At 35.4% G+C, this 8,164-nt stretch overlaps 1 non-coding gene across 1 annotated transcript; it reads right to left on the bottom strand.

The window, feature by feature from the left end:
• Positions 1-7,656: 7,656 nt before the first annotated feature.
• Positions 7,657-7,762, bottom strand: LOC120087398. The gene has a single exon (XR_005484536.1). It is a non-coding gene; the product is annotated as a small nucleolar RNA R71 (small nucleolar RNA).
• Positions 7,763-8,164: the final 402 nt, after the last annotated feature.

The following is an 8,164-nucleotide window of genomic DNA, read 5'->3' as shown; positions in this document are numbered from 1 at the left end:
CATCATCCATTTCAACTCGCTTATCTTTATGCCATCTCATGTCAGAAGCGCCTTCTTTTGATGCAAATAATCATTTTAATCTCGGTATCAATGGAAAATAACGCAATACCTTATGTGGTATTTTTTTACCCTTGCCATCATTAACTTTGTACCGAGACTCACCACAAACAGGGCATTGTTGCCAATCTGCAAACTCTTTCCAATACAATACACAATCATATTTGCACGCATGAATAGACTCATAACCTAGGCCTAAATTACACAATTTTCGCTTGGCTTCATAAAAGGAAGTAGGTATAGAGGTGCTAGCTGGAAACATTGCTTTTAACAATTCCAGCAACATGTCAAACGATTTTTTACTCCAGCCATTCAGAACTTTGATATGCATCAACTTCACTAAAAAGTTTAACGACGAAAATTGCGAACACCGAGGGTATAATTCATTACGTGCTTCGGTCATTAAATCCTCGAATAATTTTGTGGTATCTCTTTCTTGACCATTAAAGGACATTTCATTATTCTCAATCTTTCCTTCATTTGCATTTTTGTTTTCAATTGGAACTTGTAAATCGTTTATAAGATTCAACATCTCATTTTCTTCGACAGCATTACTCTCTATACTATCTACTTCAACATCCTGTATTGAATGACTTGTATGACTTCTAGATAAGTTTACTAGCTTTCCATGATATACCCATTCACAATATGAAGGAGATATTCCAAATGTTAATAGATGTCGTTTCACAATATCTATCTTTTCCCAAATTGAAATCATACAATTCTTGCATGGACATCTTATTCGTCCGGAATCATTTACATGAAACCTTGCCATATCTAAGAACTGTGATACTTCTTCTCTATACTCCACTGATAACTTATTCCTTAGTTTAATCCATTCTTTATTCATCCTTAAAAATAAATATTTTCTGACCAACTTGTAATCTAAAACAATAACCTGGTTTAGAGGACAAAGTACAAAGTATTATTAAGCATTGAGTTCCATAATTTTCATTTCTTAAGGCAAAATAAACACATAGGTCGCTTAAATTGTCTTAACAACTTTCAAATGTTTTATTTAGTACGTCTTCAAGCTTTCAATTTTGTGTCTAATATAGGCCTTTCATCTATTTAACATCTTCTAAAATTTACAAGCCTATTGGACACAAAATTTAAAGTTCAATTTTCTATTAGACACAAAATTTAGTTTTATGTCTAGTAGATTCTTTAAACTTTTTTAAAATATTAAATGCGTTAAGTACAATATTTTTTTCTAAATTAAGTAATCAAACCTTAAGAATTAAAAGGAAAAAAAAACTCAATCCACAATAACTCAGACAATCAATAATTCATAATTCACAATTAGATTACTAACATGCTAGATTAAACATTAGCAACATTAATTACCAACATTAGTAACATGCTAAAAATTAAAACATTACAAACATTACCAACATGCTAGAAATTAAAAAACATGGCTTAAATTAAAATACAAAATAAGAGAAAAATAAATGAAATGGATGTGCACAAACCTTGATGAAAACTTGAAAATAAATAACAAATTTGCAAGCAATGAAGGGGGAAGGTGGCGGCAGACGGCGGACGGTGACGCGAAGGGGGAAGGGCAGGCGTGAGAGGGGCGGCAACAGGGGAGTGGCGGAAGCGTGAAGGGAAGAAGGAAAATGGGGCAGTCGGTTGTAAATGGGGGCAACGAGCAAAAAATCGAGGGGGGTTAGGGTTTTTTGAGAGATAAATTTTTTGGATATGTGACGAGAAAAAGAAAGGGTCTGGTCCTCTCTTCTGATGCTGTCTGACGGGCGTCGGGAGATCCGTCGGGAGTTCCCCGGGAACTCCCGACGCCGGTTTGGATGCGTCGGGAGTTCCCAGAGAATTTTCGACGAACTTTATGGCGTCGAGAGTTCCCATCCTTTTACTTCGTTAGGAGAGACCGTCTCTCCGATGACCTAACTCCCGAAGCCTTAAACCGGCGTTAGGAGTTCCGTTTTTCTTGTAGTGCATGTTTGTCGTGGGGGGGTGGTTAGAGTTTCATTACACTCGTCTTGTCCTTGAACTCGGAGTTCTTATAGTTTTATGAATGTTTACGAGGTTTAATGTGTTGTTGGGGTGTGGGTTGAGATTGGGTTAAACCATTTTGGGGACAAGTTTGAGTTTTATGTGTTGGTCATTGTTTACTCGTTTTTGTTATTTTTGATGTTCGAGAGGTTCACATGTTTGTCATGGGGGTGGGTAGAGTTTCATTACACCCGTCTTGTCCTTCATGAACTCGGATGTCTTGTGTATTTATGAATGTTTACGAAGTTTAATGTGTTGTGGTGGGGAGGGGAGGGGAGGGAGAGGGGAGATTGAGATTAGATTAAACCATTTTGGGGACAAAGTTTGAGTTTTATGTGTGTTGGTCATTGTTTACTCGTTTTGTGTGTTTTTGATATTTGGGAGGTTCCATGTTTGTCGTGGGGGGTGGGTAGAGTTTCATTACATCCGTCTTGTCCTTGAACTCGGAGTTCTTGTGTGTTTATGAATGTTTACGAAGTTTAATGTGTTGTTGGGGGGTGGGTTGAGATTGGGTTAAACCATTTTGGGGAAAAGTTTGAGTTTTATGTGTGTTGGTCATTGTTTACTCGTTTTGTGTATTTTTTATGTTCGAGAGGTTACATGTTTGTCATGGGGGGTGGGTAGAGTTTCATTACCACCTGTATTGAAGTTTGAACATGTTGTGGATGTTTACCGATATAACATTTGAATGTTTTTGTTTTATTGTAGAATGCTATTCGGAGATGAGCTGGGACAATTGTTAAAGATGTTGTGTTCTAGACATTGTTTTGATTTTATTTCTTTTATGTATTTGTGATGTGAATGTTTATGAACTTCTAGTATTGACTTCGTTTGGATATTGTAATTTTTTATTTACTTGTTATAATATGGACTTCATTTTCGTTGTTTAATTATGTGAATCTTTATTTGGGTTACTATGTTTTGTAGGTTATTCAGATCAAATTTTACAAACAATAGATTAAAAATATTCGATAGACAATTTTCAACTAATGAATGAACTCCCCACGTATATATTACTGTGTAACTCCCGACGCATTAAATAAAACCGTCGGGAGTTTTGAACTCCGGACGCATAGAACAACCGTCGGGAGTTAGTCGGGAAACTCCTGATGCACATATAGGGCGTTGGAAATTAGTCGGGGAACTCCCGATGCACATATAGGGCGTCGGGAGTTAGTCGGGGAACCACCGACGCACGTATAGGGCGTAAGGAGTTCCCCGACTAACTCCCAACGGGTTTCTCCTGACCAAACTCCCGACGAGTTTTCCACACTTTTCCGACGAAATGTGACGTCGGGAGAAGTTAGATTTCTTGTAGTGGGAGGTGGCAGTCAGAGGGTGGCCAACGAAGTTGGTGGCCAAAATTTCGCTAGTGTGAGGGGAAGGGGGTTGCCAGAGGTTGGTAGATGGTGGTCAGAGTTGGCCAGTGGCGACTGGAGATTGGCCAACGACAGTCACCAAGGTGGCGGCCAGAGTTGGCCAGTGGTGGCTGTAGGAGGTGGCGACCGGAGTTGGTCAACGGTGTTCGCCAGAGGTAGTTATCAGAGTTGATCGGAGGTGGATGCCGGAGTTGGCCCATGGTGGTCGGGGCTGATAACAATCGTCGGAAAGAGGCGGCTGGAGTTGGCCGTGGTGATCGCCGAATGTGATGTTTGAAGGTTGACCGACATACTTCCTAGATTAAATTATAAAAAAAAAAAAAAAGGGGAAGGGATAACCCATGGGTTTGATAGTAAACACTATTCAAACCCATGGAAAAGATGTAGGAAGCCAGACTTCCTAAATCCATAACCCAAACAAGGGTTGGGCTTTGGATGCCTAATCCATCCAATCCCAACCCTTGAAACAAACACCCCCTTAGGACTTTTGAGATAAGTCGAGGGGCAAAGAGGTTTCACAAAGGATTTACATGATGAAGCAATAAAGTGTGCGGGAGAATTACAAGATCATGAGTGAAATTTAGAGAAAACGACGAGAATTTAGCTAGAATTTCAACAAATTATTGGCCGATATAAAAATAAACGTTTTATGTATTAAACTATGTTTCGATGTCAGGATGCAAATACCATTGATAAATAATTTAGTTACACTTTGTTAGAGTAACAATAATGAAAATTTGACGTTAGCTTTAGTATGGCAAAACTAAATTACCTAGATGAGATTTCTAATGATACAATCTTGAAAATAGAGCAAAAAGTGTAGAAATTCACATATTATCTTTTTTTTTTAGGAAAGAAATTCATATATTAATTAATCCTTCATCTTATAATTGATATTTGAAAATGATAGATATAATAATATAAAGATCTATCTTTGTCAAAATTTTATGTACACGTACGCAAGAATTCCTCACCAATCAAAATTATCGACATAATCTAAATGAATTTTTCTAAGTACGTTGATTATTCTATATTCAATTTCTGACTAAAATAAGCAAACGGAACTGATGGGATGTTATCAAATAATTTAACACTAATTAATTAAATTATTTGTTTTTTTAAAAAATTACAAGTATAATAAATCAGTGTGCTCAAGGCTATATTTTAAAATTATGAAAACTGTCATCCAACTAAAATCATATAGTTTTATACTAAAAAACATAATGTATGAATCAACATGAGTATAACACATAAATTAAGGTATCTATTCTTTCTTTTAAAATCGAAGTTTCAAAATTCTCACCATCATATTTATTGTACTTAAAGAATATGAGATAAAATAGGTTTTTATCTCATTTTAATTTCTAAACTTTAAACATATAATTTATTTTAGTTTCTAAATTTTTAAATGTTTTTATTTTACTTTTTATAAAAATCGTATGGACCTCTAGGTCCTGTTTAGTAACCATTAAGAAGTCGTGATTTTTTTCTTCTAATTTTGCGTATTAATGTTGCCACTTGAACTCACATTTACCTTTTCCCTAAAAATAAATATAATTTTAATTAATTGGTATTATATATATTTTTATTTAATTTATAATTGACTTGATTTTTTTTGTTTAATCACTTTTAGAAAAATGCTCATAAAAATATATTTTTAGATAGCTAAATGATAAGGAGGTTGAGATTATGCCAACTTAGTTAAAATTTTAAAATATGATTTGCTTCTTCTTCTATCCAAAAAAAAAAATATATGATATCTTTTTGGTCTCAACTTGTGGGTCCACCCTGATTGGGTTTTTGGATTTCTCAGGAGATTGGAGTTCTTAAAATGATTAATGAAAATATCTGTAAGGATTAAAATGGAATTTTAATACACATTGATGACTCGATTAAAAGAATAGTTTTTTTTTTTTTTAATTGGTAGAAATACAAATTATTTTACCTCTTTTATGTGAAACAATTAGGAAAAGTCATAGGAAAATTGATAAGAAAGTCATGCGATTAATCACATCCTGTGATCGCAAGCTGCAAAACTAACAATCCTTAAAAAAAAGGTATGAAACATGTCACTTTTGGACACAGGATGAATGAAGAAGAAAGCAAAACAAGCGGTAGCCAAAAATGTATCAGTTCAACACCAACTTTGTAATGCATAATACCACGCGATGAAGCAAAACACGACATACCAAAAACGATAAATGTATAGGCGGTAGAAGTCAAGTCAATAGAGCAAGTTTGTAGTCGATGTGATAGGTTCATTGCATAGCCAGTGGATCTCTGATGCATAGCAAGCGGCAGAACAAGACATGAAATTTAATGTAAGGTGTCAAACCATCATTAGAAAGAGGCGATGACTTTTACTTTTTGACGCCTATAAATAGCCCATCCAAGAACTTAAAGTCAACTCCATCCATCGAGAGAGGGGAAGTTCTGTCAAAACTCAACCCTAAGTCTACCATAACCATTATTCCTCCAAACTTTTCTTATGAAAATTTTGAGTGAGAGCTCGATAATTGTCCGAGAAAGAAGAGGAATTTCCTTCAGATTATTGCAGTCAGCATAAAGCAATCACCTCCAAGAGCCTTAGGAGCAAAAGATTGTCACCTATGGCTTGATTTCTTCAATTTTCTCTTTTATTTTTTTGCATCTTTTGTTCCTTTATATTTGTATTAACATTAAAGAATAATATTCTTAATATAAATGCAATTCAGTCCACATTTCATACTTCTATGTCTTCTTCTACAAGTATGAGTAGCTAAATTATTCATGGGTTGAGAGAGAGCGTACCTAACATTTTTTTACTAAGTCATGCATAAATATGCGTTCATCTTGTTCAAACATGTATTTACGAAATTACTAAGATTAAATCGAGAGATTGATCTAAGTACATAACAATTAACGTCTTGAGAAAGGAAGCGATTGTGAAATCAGTTTAACAAGGAAAGAAGTAACTTTAGAGATAGTCTTTCACAATCAAAACTCATTGCATGCATCCTAGAAATAAGGTAGTGTGACATAAAAAATTGAGAGGTGACATTCGTTAATTATGAGTTTTTTTGGCATGAACGAATAACTTATGCATAGCTTAGGCAAATATTGGTGAATCTTTCTTAACCCTATTCATTTCTTGTTATTTCATCCATTCTCGTCGCACATTACTTTATTTTGAATTGCAATTATCATCGCATCTACGTTATCCATCCCATTGCTTAGAAGTAAATAGGACAGTTAGACACATACATTTTCATTGCCTACTTTACAATCAAAACACTGAGTCAAGATCAAACATTGCCGCACATTTAATCGCATGTTCTTGAGTTCGACACTTGATTGCATTGAGACATACTCTAGTTAGATTTATACTTAGATTTAATTAGAGAATACATTATATCTAGATTGAGAAATATTCATATTGAATACCACAACATAAGGCATTTCATCGCATCAATCTAGTAAGGCAACAAGTTTTTGGGGTTGTTGTCGAGGACATTAGCAATTAAAATTGTGCTAAAATTATTTTGCTTTTGATTTTCACATGAACTTGATTTTGGTGTATTACATTCATGTCTAAGGAGTGCAACACATTGTATGAGCAAAGGTACATCGCTTGAGCTATTATATGACTCTAAAATTGAGCGGACATTCCATAGTCGGATAAGAACCAATAGAAAAAGGCGTCAAAGGAACAAAACTCGAGCAATGGATGAACAACCCAACTCCTTGGTTCCTCATGTACTCAGTAATTCAACAACACCAAATGCAGCCAACAATATGGGAAACAATGCAATGAACAACGCATTGGCAATGGCAAACCCCATACTTTTAACAAATGACCGCAAGAGACCTATTCAAGAATATGCATCACCTAATCTGTATGATTTCTCATCATAAATTTTGCGAACGTTAGCTGAAGGAGCTAGGTTTGAAATGAAATCGTTGATGCTTCAAATGATCTAAACGGCAGGACAGTTTGGAGGTACACTGGAGAAGATCTCCATGCACACCTAAAAAGCTTTCTTGGAATTTGGAATACATTTGTGATTCCAAAACTTTACTGCCGAAGAGATTAGACTGTTTTTTTCCCATTCTCATTAAAAGATGAGTTAAACAATGGGCTTATGAATTGGAACAAGGAGAAATCACTTTGTGAGAGCAAATGATAGCTAGTTTATGAAGAAAATTTTTCCACCAACTAATAATGCTAAGAGGCAGCGAGAAATCACAAATTTTCTATAGAAGAACTGGAAAACATTGAGTGATGCATGGAAGAGATTTAAGAAGCTGGTAAAAAATTGCCTGCATAATGGCTTGCCTGACTACGTGCAAATGGACATTTTTTATGATGTTCTCACCGAAGCATCACAAACTGCGACTGATTCAGTGGCAGAAAGAGGCCTACTGCATAAGATATATACTAAAGCTAAAGCTATATTGGATCAAATATCTCAAAATCATGAAGATTGGGAGGATAATGGATTCAAATCATGGTCAAGTTCTAGAAGAGGAAATACTTCGAAATCAGATAACAGCACTACCGTGATATTGCAAACACAAGTGAGCGCAATGTCAAAACTGCTACGAGTGATGACTATGAACAAGAATGGCAGAGAGAATGGTAACCAAATAGGGGTGAATCAAATATTGGACCTAGGTTGTGTAACATGCGATGGACCACATACTCTTGAAATGTGCCCGCATAACTCTCAGTCGGT

Source organism: Benincasa hispida, chromosome 9 (assembly GCF_009727055.1).
Source record: "Benincasa hispida cultivar B227 chromosome 9, ASM972705v1, whole genome shotgun sequence".
Taxonomy (NCBI): Eukaryota; Viridiplantae; Streptophyta; class Magnoliopsida; order Cucurbitales; family Cucurbitaceae; genus Benincasa; species Benincasa hispida.
Note: the sequence above shows the minus strand (reverse complement) of the source record. Positions and strands in the feature narration are given on the sequence as shown.